The following is a 14058-nucleotide window of genomic DNA, read 5'->3' as shown; positions in this document are numbered from 1 at the left end:
TGGTGTCAATAGTCTATATTCCTAACATAGCAACTACTTAACTGAATGCTTGCTGAGTGTCGGGTCTTTTGCAGAATATCTTGCCTCTATCACCTCTTTTAATCTTATGTCCAGCTTCTAAGACAAGGGAAACTCAGTAAAAAGCAGCTTGCCCAAGGACACCCAGCTGTCAGCAACTTAATCATAATTTGAATTCGTTAAGCCTGATTTCCAAAGTCATTGGCCCTTTCGACGAAGTCTTCCCCCCTCTAGGAGAAAGCAAAGCAAACCTGTTGAAAAGCAGCAACAGTGAGTAAGCAATAAATAGTCTGTGGGCAAAGTAGTTTATCACATAGTCAAGGGTGTGGGCTCTCATGTCTAAGTGACTGGCTTTGAATCACTGCTCTTCAATGAAGTCACTGTGCATTCTTAGTCTTTGTTAGGTAACGTCTGTAATAGGCAGCCATGTTCCCTAATCCCTCTTTACCTCAACTTTCTCATCAGTGAGATGAAGATAATATATACACCTGGGTGTTATTGTGAGAATAACTGAGTCATTAACAGAACAACCCTGGTGATGCCTGAAAACAGCAAATGTTCAATAAACATTTTCTGTTACAAATGGTATGTAGAACAATGTACTATACCTATGATATAGTCAACATATGTAAAGGAATGCTTGCACTCAGCCCAGCAAATAGTATTTGAGAGTCCACTATGCAGTAGGGAGACTAATAAACGTTGGTTTATGATTTCTACGTGTGCCAATTACAATGCAATGCAAGTTGGAACAGTTGTTAGGGACAAAAAAAGGAAGCACTAAAGCATGGCTAAAGGGCTCCTCTATAAGGAAAATACTTTAAAATATTTTAAAAGCTCTTAGTCATGAAAATTCCAGAAACTTATTTTTTATCATTTCATTCTCCTGTGTTACCTGTTATCATAGTGTCTTTTATCACAAAATGATTTTGTGGCTGATGAACCACGCCAAGTGTAAGAAAACTGATCACATTCATGGCTTTTTTTTTTTTTTGCGTGGAGGAGGCGGGGCTTCGAAGTACCTTCCCATGCAGGATGAATAGATAAGTAACTTGCAGTGTCACCACTGATAACTTGCAAACAGATTATTCTGTATCTTTTCAATGGCTTTTACTTTGTAATTTTTACGCCGTTTTCCACATGCTACATTCTACATTAATAAGAAAGCGATAGAAACATAATGTAAGTTTACAGTCATTTGCGTGGGTTGTCCCATCCTTTCTTCTAAACCACCAGATACAGGACTCTATAACGGAGTCTGGTGTGAAGCAGCAGTTAGAGTGCTTCCACACCCTGGGCTTGGCACTAGGCATTTTCACAGGCTTTATTTATATTTACCCTCACGCTATAATAAATGGCACTAATCTTGTCTTTGCAGATGAGGAAGCTGAGGCTTAGAAAACCCTGTGGTCTCTCAGCTAGCAAATGGCAGACCAGTCTAATTCCAAGCTTATCTTCTTGCTTCTTTGCTGGACTTTCAGGTTACTGATGGATGTCCTTTCTGAAGGAAAAAATAATGCATTCATTTGAGAGAGACAGACCAATGGACACAGTGCCCATCTGCTGGGCACTCCCCAAATGCCCAAAACCAGAAACTCAATCTGGAGGAGAAGGGGCTCAGCCTCATGAACCATCATCACCTGATTCCTGCCAGTTTACACATTAGCTGGAAGATAAAATTGGAAACAGAATCGGGTCTGAACCTGGGCATGCTAATATGAGAGGCAGATATCTCAGCAAGGACTTAACCACTGGACCAAATACCCACATCTAATATATGCTCTTAAACAGCCAGTATGAATTATTTTAAGGAAGGAAAAAATGCATCACCTACTTTGCCCTGACTCAGTGCCATTGTCCTTTAGGTAACTTGTGATACTTACTTTCCAACTAATACTCATTGGAAATTAGGAAGGTAATTTACCCATAAACTGGAAAATAATTGGTCATGTGATCCAAGGATTCTGCCGCTCTCATGCTTAGTTTAAGACTATAAATTTTACTTTAAAACTATTGATTGTCATTTCAGTGGTCTTTCTGAAGCATTCAGACCAAACATGTTCTGATGGGAAAAAAAAGAAACTGAAAAGTCTTTCAGATTGGGCAGAAAGTAAGTTACTACTTATACCTACAAAACGGCCACCTCACACCTGCTTGATGGTGTGTGCTATATATTTATGGGGCTGAACCTTAAACCCTCATCTGGCTGCATCCCACTCAGACTTACCAGATACTCCACTCCTGCTCGTTTAAAGATTTTGCAAAAATAAATCCAACAGTGACAGGCGGTTCCACCTCTGGATTTCACCATGCTGGTTCCCATTATACAACAGAACATCAATAAATGCTCCCTTGCTAATGGGGGACAAAAAAAAAACCCCTCTCATGGTATTACTCATATATATTATTGTAGTATTATTCTGTGCAGTGATATTGGAAAGCCTCAGAACACTTCCTTCTGAATATCCATCTGCAGACGAGAACAGTTAAAATTCCAGGGACTGGTTAACTCTAGACATGTGAGTGATAAATTTAGAAGACAGTTATATCTAGAGACAACAAGGCAGTTTTCACCACTTGGGGTTTTTAAAAGGAACATCTCATTTTGAAAGAAAACAGCTCCTCTTGAATTCTTCAAGCTACAGATACATCCATGGAAGGACAAGGGAGCCCTTGACATGTAATTGATAAGAACTGCTGAGCGGAGAGGGACTTCTCAGTGTGGGAATCAGAGGTGAGCAGTCAGCATCAGCTGTTGTCTGAAGCAAGACTTCTGAATCACCCCTTCAATGACCTACCTCTAGCTACCCAATCCTGTAGAATCCCAGTTTGGTAACTTCTTCAGAGCATTTGATTTTTGCCCCTCAGTTCTTCCTTATGAACCCCATGAAAGATGAAGCAGGAATGCCCAGGATTGTTGTATCCTATCTCAAACCCATAGTCCAGAGAGCTAAGAGACTACCTAGGACTGCAGAGTCATTAATCAGAATCAGTTCTCCCATCCCCAAGGGGTCTGCTCCACACACCAGTGGATCTCAGCCAGCCTGCCGGGGAACATTTAGCCATGTCCTGAGATAACTTTGATTATCACAGCTGGGTGGGTGGAGTGGGGGCTAGGTGAATGATACAGTCATCTGCTAGGAGAGGTCAGATATGCTGCTGAACATCCCACACTACCCACACACACCAGCACTTACTTCTCTACGCCATTTAACTGGAGACTATCGAGTAGTAATGGCATTTATCAGCAATCACTATGTATTAAATGCTTACACTGAGCAAAATATTATGCTAAGAGATTTTAGTGCATTAGTTCATAAGTAGGTCTTCTTTGAATCAAATTTTAGTGTACCCAAGAGAGAAAACTGAGATGGTAAGTAACTTGTCCTAGGTCACACGGCTGATAAAAAGTGGATCTAGGACTCAGACTAATAGCTAGCTTTTAAACACTGGTTTATTTATGTGTGTGACTGGCTGTGTGTTTGTGTGTATGGAGATGATGACGACAGACAGGTGGTGGATGAACAAACGAGAGGGAGAGAAAGGAAGGCATGAAAGGAGAGAGACAAAAGGAGGGAGAGGCAAAGGAAGAAATAAAGGAGGGAAAAAGAAAGGGAACAAAAGTTTTCATTTTAAAATAAATAGTAAATTAGTGGGGCAGATTTGAAATGAGTCCTTTTTCTTCTCTATCCCAAATGGGATGGATTCTCATAGGAATGTTCCTGCTTTCTTTAATTAAGTCAAAATGGAGGAAATTCAAAATTTCCATGAGGTTTCTCAATTCTCCAACTGCTAAATTTTGTTTCAGTTTCAACTAAGTATGACTAAAAGTAGAGGCCTAACAAAATAGAAAATGTGAGCATTTGCTGTGTTTTTAGTATAAAGACATTGAAGAACAATCAGCCACAGATAGTTTTATTTTTGAACTTTCACTCTAGAACAGAATGTGAAATTAAGAATAACAGAAAATATGGCTACTGCAAATTCTGGGAAATGACTTGACTGTGTGTTTATGTCCAGGAAGTACTTAGAGTGGAAAAAACAAAACAAAACAAAAACAAAGAGACTTTGGGCAAGACCTGACCTTTCACCCTCGTAGTCCTTTCCTTTATGTCCCAGGCATCTAACTAGCCATTAATTAGAATGGCTAATCAATGATCTCTTTAGTCATTAAGACTCCCCTATAAAGATGTGGGGCATCTCTGAGGTTCTGAACTCTGTGAACAATGCAGAGGAGAACATGCCCTCATGTGGCTTACAATCTAGCGAAACAATCTGACGAGTACATAAGGACCACATTAAGTGCTGTCACATGTTTCCAGTATGCTTCATGTTTTAATGGTGACTACTGCTAAGTTCTCTACATAGCATCTTGCATAAGGCTTGGTTGATAATCAACAAAACGTATTGACATAATTAATGTCATCCTCACAATCACCCCAAGATAAAAGTATCATCTCTGTTTTACTAATGGGGAAGCATAGTTCTACTGAACCCAAGATTCAGACCAAGTCCATGGGGCTCCAGATCTAGTCCTCTGTATACCACAGGCACAGCTATTTAAAGCACTAATTCTACGGGCCAGTGCCATGGCTCAATAAGGCTAATTATATACCTGCAGGAGCTAGCATCTATATGAGTACTGGTTCATGCCTCAACTGCTCCACTTCCAATCCAGCTCCCTGTTGATGGCGTGGGAAAGCACTGGAGGATAGCTCAGGGCTTTGGGCCCCTGCACCCATATGAGAAACCCAGAAGGGGCTTCTGGTTCCCAACTTTGGATTGGCTAAACTCCAGTCTTAGAGTCCATCTGGGGAATGAACCAGTGGATAGAAGATTCTCTCTGCTAATTTGCCTTTCAAATAAAAACAAATAAATCTTAAAAAAAAAAGAACTAATTTTAGATTGCATTCTCTTGGATGGCTACACATTTGTCATGTCTTTGACATGCTGCCCATTGATTTTTCTTATTCACAGGACCAGGGATTACAGGATCGGAGCCCCCTGCCACACGCAAGAACATTTATTCTGTGACTCCAGGGGGCTCCACCTCAATTCAGCCCTGTCTGGACCAGTTTCTCCTTCAGCTCCACCTGCTTCTCATGATGTCTACCTTTGCCCATTAAAATCCATCTCTCTTGCTTTCCTGGAAGCCCTGGTCTCCAGTTCTTGAAGTTCGTTGGCCATATGCTCTGAGGTCCTATTTCACAGCTTCCAAAGCGATACACAGTCACCTCTGGCCACCCTGACCTCCTTCAAGTTCAACTTGAGTTGGAGCGAAACTAAATTGAAAAGAAATATGTTGCTTGGATTCTTTGCAGCTGTCGTCTAGTCACACCTCCCAGGCTCCCCATTTCGCTGTAGCACTTCTCCTTTGCTTTTTCTGCGTGACTCCGGGGATAGCACTGAGGGAAATGTCTGTATCTTGGGGAGCTCCCTGTGGAAACATCTGGCCATTTTCCTTTGGCTGTACTCTGCTACCTGACTTGTTTTCATTCTCCCTCCCCTACCAATTGAGAAGCCCATGTTGGTTGCTTTCTCAGTTTACCTGAGGAGGCAGAATTCTGATTATACTGTTGCTTTTTATGTTCAAACCTGAGATTGTTATTTTACATGATTGAGTCTCGAGACCATATTTCATGTCCTAGCCATGCCTGAAGGAGTTTTCTCCCTCTAGAAAACAATCAGAACTTTCAGCAGCAGTGCTGTTTTTGTTTCTAAACCAGCATCACTGAAGAGTACCCATTAGTAAGAAAAGTAGTGAACCATTTGGCTCCATTTGAAGTTTTCATACCTGGCCTGTTGCTTTTGTATTTCCCTTTTAAGACTTGGGCTTGCAGTAATTTGCCAAAGGGCACACTGCCCAGTTCTATGCCTGAATAGCCTCGACTTGTCCCATAACCCTGCAAACACCCACCCTGGGCTCTGCTTTGTCACAAACCGTTTTCTACAACGTGGTGGTTTACAGTTCGGGGCAAGGCAGATGTTTTCCAGATTGCGAACACTGCAGTTTTTAACTCACTCTGTCAGCAGCCTTCTCCCATATTTCATAGAAGACCTGTTGTAAGGCAATTTGTCTTTCAGCCATTTCTTCAAACCAAAATTGAACATTACAGTGAATTGGACTGTGGGGAGGGGTAAAGGAGGAAGGAATAGAGCACCGCTTTGTATAGTTTGATGCTTGCAAAAAGAGTTATTTTTGTGCTACAAAGATTTCCAAGACGTGTTTTAGTTTCCAGTCTGTATATATTTCACCAAAGTAAAGAACAACAGTGACCCAAGAAGTATAGCTAAGTCATTTTCTATCAACATTTTTTTCCAGAAAATAACTTTCTGTCAGAGGGTTTGTTTTTTTCTTAATCAGCATTATTTGTTCCAGTATGTATCCACAAGCGTTGCATCCCAGTGCTTAAGCCACTTTGGTGATACACTTTAGAAAGCTCTTAACCCTCCAGGCCCACCACCTAGCAGGTGCCTAGAATGACGCCAACCTTCAGGTACCTGGCATGGAGGAAGCCAGGGGAACAAGCATGTCAACCATGCTCTCTTCATGCCATCCTTCTCCTGCCAGTGCCTCTCACTGGCAGCCAGAACTCCAGAGTACTCATTTGTATTACCCATAAAGATAATCTTCGGGCATGAAGTTGAGTAGAAAAGGATTGAGACTAGACTGGGGGACTGAGGAAAATGAGGTAAATACCATTGTTGACTTTAAGTTGCTGTGGGAGAATATGAGTTCAGTAGGTAGGGGCCTATGTCACACCAACTCCATTTATAAAACCAGAAGAACCTTGCGGGGAACCATAGGGATTATCCAACCTCAGCCTGATGTATTCACCAGGCATCTCTAGTGACAGGGAAAATGTCCCCTTTCAAAGTGGTTAATGGAGTGGCTTCCAATACTCGAACATTCTAGCTTTTTAAAATCACAGTCAAAACTCACATGCAAAATCTGATCATTGTAGATAATGGCCACTTACTCAGGTTTTGTTTTTGTTTTAAGAAAGAGAAAAAACTGAGAGAGAGCATGCTTGTAGACTGGATCTGGTTTGTAACCTCTGTTGTCATTTGTCATTCATCTTTGAAGACATTTACTCTTTCATTTGATTTTCTCTTTGCTCTCAAAGCCAGCTAGCACCTCCTCCTTACCCATTCTCCTCCTCTCGCATTTCTTGCTCTTTTAAAATCCTCCTTAAAACCATGATTCTTAGTAAACAAGACACTTTTCAGTGTTTTTTTAATACAACAGGTAGAAGACCATGCTATTCTTGATCATTACCTAGAATCCCCAATGAAGCCCATTATGTTGCTATTGGTGCCACATGTGAAGCTGTTGGAGGTTTTGAAGTATTCTATTTGCTGACTGCAACTGAACCTTTACATGTCCTCTAAAACTTATTGGTACTGTTTTGAGGCTGTTTTGTTTGACCACATCAACAATGATTTGGACTTGTCCAATCATGGATCTCATAAGCAATGTTTTAAATTTAACTGCGTGCTAGACTGTAGAAGGTTAGCTGCTAGTTTGGGTTCATTATTTTCATCTGCTGTGGATGACTATGTAAAATTTTATTTCTAAATTTAAGCAGGCTTCTTGCCTAAACATAGGCCTGTTACAAGTTTGATAATCATGATTAATCAATATTATCATTATCAATATTAATGTTGAATGGGTGGTTTTCCTTAAGTATAGCCTTCTATAGCTTGATGTTGAGTTGCTGATTAACTTTACCTAATAAAGTGCATGATGAATTACAGATATATTCAGCTCTCCATCATGTCTACATGAAAATTAGGAGTCATTAGAGACAATTGATCAATATTTGGCTAAGGTTTAAATGTCTCTCGTCCATCACTCCAAAGTAATCCTGGCAAACACCAAAGAGATTTAAGGTTTAGGTTGAATTTTGAATATTAATTCAGTTGAAAAGTGGACAGGGACAAGCAGTTAAAACATTACTTGGGATGTCCACATCCCATTTCAGAGTAACGGGAATCAAGTCCCAGCTGTGCTTCCAATGGCAGCTTTCTGCTAATGTACGCTCTAGGACAACAGATGGTAATACGGAGTCTTGCCACTCTTGAAGGAGACTCAGTGCGTTCCTGGTTCCTGGCTTCCTCCTGGCCCATGCCCTACCTTTGCTATTATTTAAGAGAGTGAACCAGCAGAGGGTAGAGCTCTACTTTCTTTCTTTCTTCTGGTCATCAGATACATTTTTAAAATAGGTTGAACAATTAAAAATTGACAAAGGGCTGAATAGACATTTCCCCAAAGAAGATAGATAGCTGATGAGCATGTCAAAAGACTTATGGCACTAATCATTGCAGAAAAGCACCTCCTATGAGATACTACCTCACATTCATGAAAATGATCACCATCAAAAGAAAAACAGAGAATATAAAGTGCTAGTGAAGGTGTGGAGATATTGGAACCATTGTGCACTGTTAATGTGGCTATAAAATGGTACAGCTGTTTTGAAATTTTTAAAATTGAATTGCCATGTGGTACAGAAACTCCACTACTATGTATTTACCTAAATTTGAAAACAGAACCTCAAAAAAGATATAGGCATATGCATGTTCATTGCAACATTTTTCACAATAGCTACAAGGTGAAACTAATCCAAACACCCATAGTAAAATCCGGAAACAGAAAATAAAAGATGCTTGCTGATGGTGAGGGGCCTGGGGATGTACAGAAGTATTCAAGGTGAGTTTCAGTTTTACAAGGTGAGAAGGTTCTGAAAATCAGTTGCATACTGCAAATGTACATAACATTATTGGACTATACAATCACAAAGGGTTCCGATGGTAAACTTTACATTATACTTCTGTAACTCATGGCTTCATTTTGAAGAATTAAGAAAAGACAAATCAAAATCTTTCCTTTCAAAGCAGGGAGACTTAGGCTCTAAAGAGTTTATGAAGAATTTTCAGTGAGCAGGTATAAATTCTTGTTTCAGAAATTTGTCTCAGGTGCTCACAAATGAGCTGCAACCCCTAATTCATTGTAGTTCAACCACATTCTGCAGAGAACAAAGTCCACTCACGTTATGTAAGGCCTACTTAGTGTTCTCTAAAGAATTCATTTGAGAATTCACAAGGCTTAGATCATCCATCTAATATTTCCATCATCAAGTTGAGAGAGGGCGTGCCTATGGCAGGATGCCTACTGAGGACCTAACTGCCACTCATCCCCATGTGGCTTCTGGCATAGCTTGCAATCACCAGGGTAGGCCCCTATCTACCACAGATATTTTGTAACTTTCAAATAATAAGGGTGTGTGATTCTCGTTACTTTCCTATGATTCTTAATTTTAGACATCATACTCCAAACATTCAGCTCCGTGGAACTCTAAGATCCTGTAAGATTTATTCCAGTCTTTGCCATATTTAAAAACGAATCTTTTTGTTGTTTCAACTCAAAGTAGTATCCCAAATGATGTTTTATTTTATACAGGTACCATCTGAATAAGAAATTATGTTTATCTTGCTTTAAATCCCAAGATAAGAAAGCAATACTTTCTCCATTATGTTTAATTACTGATCAAAGTATTGGATTTCATTTTAAAAATAAAGCAGGAGTGTCAGATTTGAACTATGATACCAAGTTGTTGATTTTTAAAAGGAAATTAGTCATGTGATCCAGACTAAATTATTGGTTCAAAAATCCCAAGTATTTAACTTGGTGTAACTAATATGTTCATTTTATTTTTAAACTCTTACTAAAAAGTATTAAAAGTCTTCACTATTCTAATTTTCAGCCAATTTTCTCTGCAATGCACTGGAGGTTTCCATTACTCTTTCAAGTGAGTAGCAGGAGTAATGCTGATTGTTTAAAAATAGTGTAATCTTGACTCAATTTTAGTCTTCATTGAAAGGATCCTTGAACTGTTAAGAAGAATAAAAAAGAAAACCACTTCTGTGTCTAATATTTTAGTGCCAATTAGGTTAGTAATATAACTATAATTGTAAAAGGATAGAAGCATTGTGTTCTGACCCAGACACTACTACTTTGTGGCTTTTCAGCCTTAGGTTTTCAATGTGCAAAATCAGGATAAACCAAAGTATCAGGTTTAAAATGAAGGCTAAAAATACTAGCAAATTTAAGAAAGACAAGACCAGGGCCAGTTTTTAAGTTTTTTATTATAGTAAGGTTAATGTCCTATACAGTACTTTATGGAAGGCTTTTTTATTTGGTTGGTTTTTTGTTTTTGTTTTAACCAAAGATTGACTCTCCTTGCTAAATGGACAGCTAGCAAGGGAGCTTGTTTTACCATAGTCTTACAATAGGCCTGAATTTGTTTTCTGTCACTTCCAACATGACCACATATTGTTCTATTTGATTATTACACTTGGCAAGGAGACACTGCACCCCTTGTACTCATTTGCATGTCCTCTGGGTAATCAGAAGGAGCCAAGTGTGAATGTGTTTAAAGGATTGAGCTTCTTGTAGCTTGCTCTCCTGCAAACCTACAGGAAGATTTGTCCCAGAACTCTGCTTATGAAAAAAAAAAAAAGCTGTCTGTGCATAACCTGATAGGGAATAAATGCAGGACAGTCCTTTGTTGCCAGGCAGATGAAACTCTTTCTCTTGTTCCTAAAATCTAGACTGGAAAAATGACTAGTGCTGCATTAGTACTAATCTAGCCTCGTTCCTTTTGTGATTGTTACGCTCATTATGATTTCAGTGAAAATCCAAGAATAACAATAAAGACATCCGCCCGCCCCCCTGCTGTGGGATACTAAGAAATTTGAAAAAGGTTTACATTGTTAACAGTATCCTAGCACTCAAAGACAGTTTGGCAATTTTCAATTATCCGAGGTTCTTTCATGAATATTGTCTCATTGGATTCTCACATTAGCCAAGTAAGATTGGTAGAGCAGGTATTATTCCAACTGAATAAATAAGAAAATGGAAATCAGAGGGGCTGACTCTTGCTTCAGGCTGTTTAAAATTTCCAGCCCAAAACATTTATCCCTGAATCTTCTTCTACATTAAAGGTAAACATTGAGTGAGTGAGTTGTAACAGGAACTGAAACAGATATGCTCTACTTATTGAAACAATTCTAAAAAATAGATATTATCCTTCCCCCTTTTCCAAATGAACTTGCTAAGAGTTGTCATGTGTCTACTGAAGGTCACCTGGAGCATGACAAAGGGAGCATTCAAAGGTGTCTGATTCAAATGCACACATCCCTTTTTCTGCTACGTTGGCTCTAAAGTGCATTCGCAGATGTGTGTGTGTGTGCATACGGATCCACTCAGTCATCCTAAGGACCCCACCATACTAAAACCTGCAGGTGCACAAGTCACATAGAAAACAGCATGATGTTTATATATAAACTCCTCACACAACATACTTGATATCATGTTACCTTACTTGTAATGCTTAATACAGTTGAAATGCTATGCTTGTCCTACTGCATTTTGGGAGTAATAATGGCAAGGAAAGAGAAAACATGTGGGAGAGAGTGGGCTCAGTTGCACCTCCAGACTCTAGCTTCCAGTATTGTAGACCATGGGAGGGAGTGATGATTGCCCAAGTGACGGCTCCTGCCACCCACATGAGAGACCTAGGTTGTATCCCAGCCTCCTGGTTGGGAAAGCACATGTGTACTCCTTTGCTTGCTTTCTCTCTCTCTCTCTCCACTCCACACTCTCAAATAAATAAGTGATAATAAATGTAAAAGGCTAAATCAATTCATAACAGACACAACTGGGTTTATTTTTCAAATGTTTTCTAGCTATGGTTGGTTGGATTTGCAGCTGTAGCACTCACGGACCTGGAGGGCCGACTGTAGATATATACACATATACATATTCATACACACCAGGCCCTGTGCTCGAGAGGCTAGCACTCAGGTGGTGCCTTCATTTCCATCTGTGTACAGACAATGTATCCGCTTATGTAAACACAGTCATACTAAGTTGCCTGGCTGCCAGTGATCTGGAATGACCTCCAGCAAAGCACACCTGTTCAGTGATCTTCCTCACCTTTCAGATGCCCTTCATCTTTCCTATATCCAAGATGAACTCATGATAAAACAGATATAGAAAATAACCAGTCTCAAGTGCTGGCTATGCGGTTTGGTATCTATAATGGGAAGCATGAAAAAGTCTCGGCTTTTTACTTACTAGCTGGATGTCTTCAAGCAGTTGCCTAACCACTCTGTCTTTCTGCTTCCTTATCTATAAAAATGGGGATCATGATGTTATCGATCATATGGAATTGGTTGGGAGAAGAAAATGAATTTGTGGAAAAATGATTTTCACTATTTGTTTCCCAGAGAAAGATTGCTGGGCAGAGACCAGCAAGATGATCTTGTAGTCTAAACCTCTACCTGGGAGCACTTAAATCCTATATGGGCACTAGTTCATCTCCCAGCTGATCCACTCCTGATTCAGATCCCTGTTTATGGCCTGGGAAAGCAGGGAAGGATGTGTTAACTCTTTAGGTCCCTGCATCCATGTGGGAGACCTGGAAAGAAGAAACTCCATCTTCTTGGCTTCAGATGGGCTCAGCTCTGGTTGTTGTAGGCATTTGAAGCGTGCCTCTCTTTGTCTCTTCCTCTCTCTGTAAAATCTTTCTTTCTAAGTAAAAATAAATAAATCTTTAAAAATAAGAAAATAAAGGTAGCTGGGGCAGGCATCATGGTGTGGTAAGTAAAGCCAGAGCTTGGGATGCTCACATCCCTGGGGTCAAGTCTCATCTCTACTTCCTATCCAGCTTCCTATTGACGTGCCTAGGAAACAGAATGTGATGGCTCAAGTCCCTGCTATTCACGTGGGAGAGCTGGCTGGAGTTTCTGTCTCCTGGCTTTGAATTGGCTAAATCCCTCATAATGGGCATTAGGGAGTAAGTCAGTGTATAGAAGATCTCACTCTCACTCCCGTGCTCTCTTTTGAACAAATAAAGGTAATTTTTAAGAAGGAAAGATGGCCCTGATTATCAGAGCATGTCATTATGTCACCCCTCTAATTAGTGTATTGTAATTTTAAACATTTATCTGTTTGTTTGAAAGGCAGAGATATGGGGAGAGGGGAAGAAACACACAGAGAGATCTTACATCTGTTGGTTCACTCCCCAAATGGCCGCAACAATCAGGGCTGGGCTAGGCTGAAACCAGCAGCCTGAATTCCATGAGGTCTCCCACATGAGGTCGCCTTTGCTTTGCCAGGCACATTGGTGAGCTGAATCAGAAGTGGAGCATCTGAGATCCAAACCAGTGTTCATATGTGATACCAGCATCATATAAAACACTGGCCCCACATACAATGATTCTTTTATTAATAATATATACCCTAAGTATTTGGCTTAGATGGTCAGACTCCAAGCAAAAAAAAAAAAAAAAAAAAGAAAAAAAGAAAAGAAAAGTATACCTCATATCCTTCTATATAGTTTATATTCTTTGCCAAGTAATGAGAAAGTGGATGTATAAGATTTCAGAAATGTACTTCAAAGTGTTAGCACATATAATTATTGGGTTCATATGAAACCATTTAAGAAGAATTCTAGGGTTTCAGAAGTGTGTCAAGCTGTACAGGGCTGCTGTATGGGATGAAATTGTAGACACCATTCCAAAACAGATACTTCACTTCTGTAGATGAGAAAATGTGAGACTTAGAGACGTTCCTAATTATTCAGGTCACACAGCTCATCAGACAGACTTCCGGCCCCTCTGTCGGAAGGCTGATGGCTCTTTGGCTCTTAGGAGCAATGTTGATTCTGGAACGTAGGATTGGCCTTGTTAGTCCAAACCACTCAAGGCAAGAACATGATTTTTACAGCACCCTATTGCAGTGGTGGATCTGGGCTGGCAGCCAATGGAAGAAGAGCTTTGAGGTCCACACTTAAGGCTCTTGGATGTATACAGTCCGTTCACGTGGCGTTTAACTTCTAAGGTGTTAGAGAAATGCAGGTCTGCTGTGAGAAAGGCGACAGCAGATACAATGCACACACATATAGAGTCTTTAGAATGTTTCTTTGCAATTTTTAAACGTTTGAACTTTAAACTTTTAAACTTTAATAAATTACA

General features: G+C 39.9%; 1 protein-coding gene across 1 annotated transcript in view; it reads left to right on the top strand.

The window, feature by feature from the left end:
- ROR1 (receptor tyrosine kinase like orphan receptor 1) overlaps window positions 1-14058 on the top strand; it is a 390042-nt gene that overhangs the window by 357003 nt on the left and 18981 nt on the right. The gene's annotated exons all lie outside the window — the stretch shown is intronic.

The sequence above is a fragment of the Ochotona curzoniae genome, unplaced genomic scaffold (genome assembly GCF_017591425.1).
Source record: "Ochotona curzoniae isolate NIBS_2020 unplaced genomic scaffold, NIBS_Ocur_1.0 contig_291, whole genome shotgun sequence".
Classification (NCBI taxonomy): Eukaryota; Metazoa; Chordata; class Mammalia; order Lagomorpha; family Ochotonidae; genus Ochotona; species Ochotona curzoniae.
The sequence above is the reverse complement of the archived record's forward strand: the minus strand, read 5'-3'. Positions and strand labels throughout refer to the sequence as shown.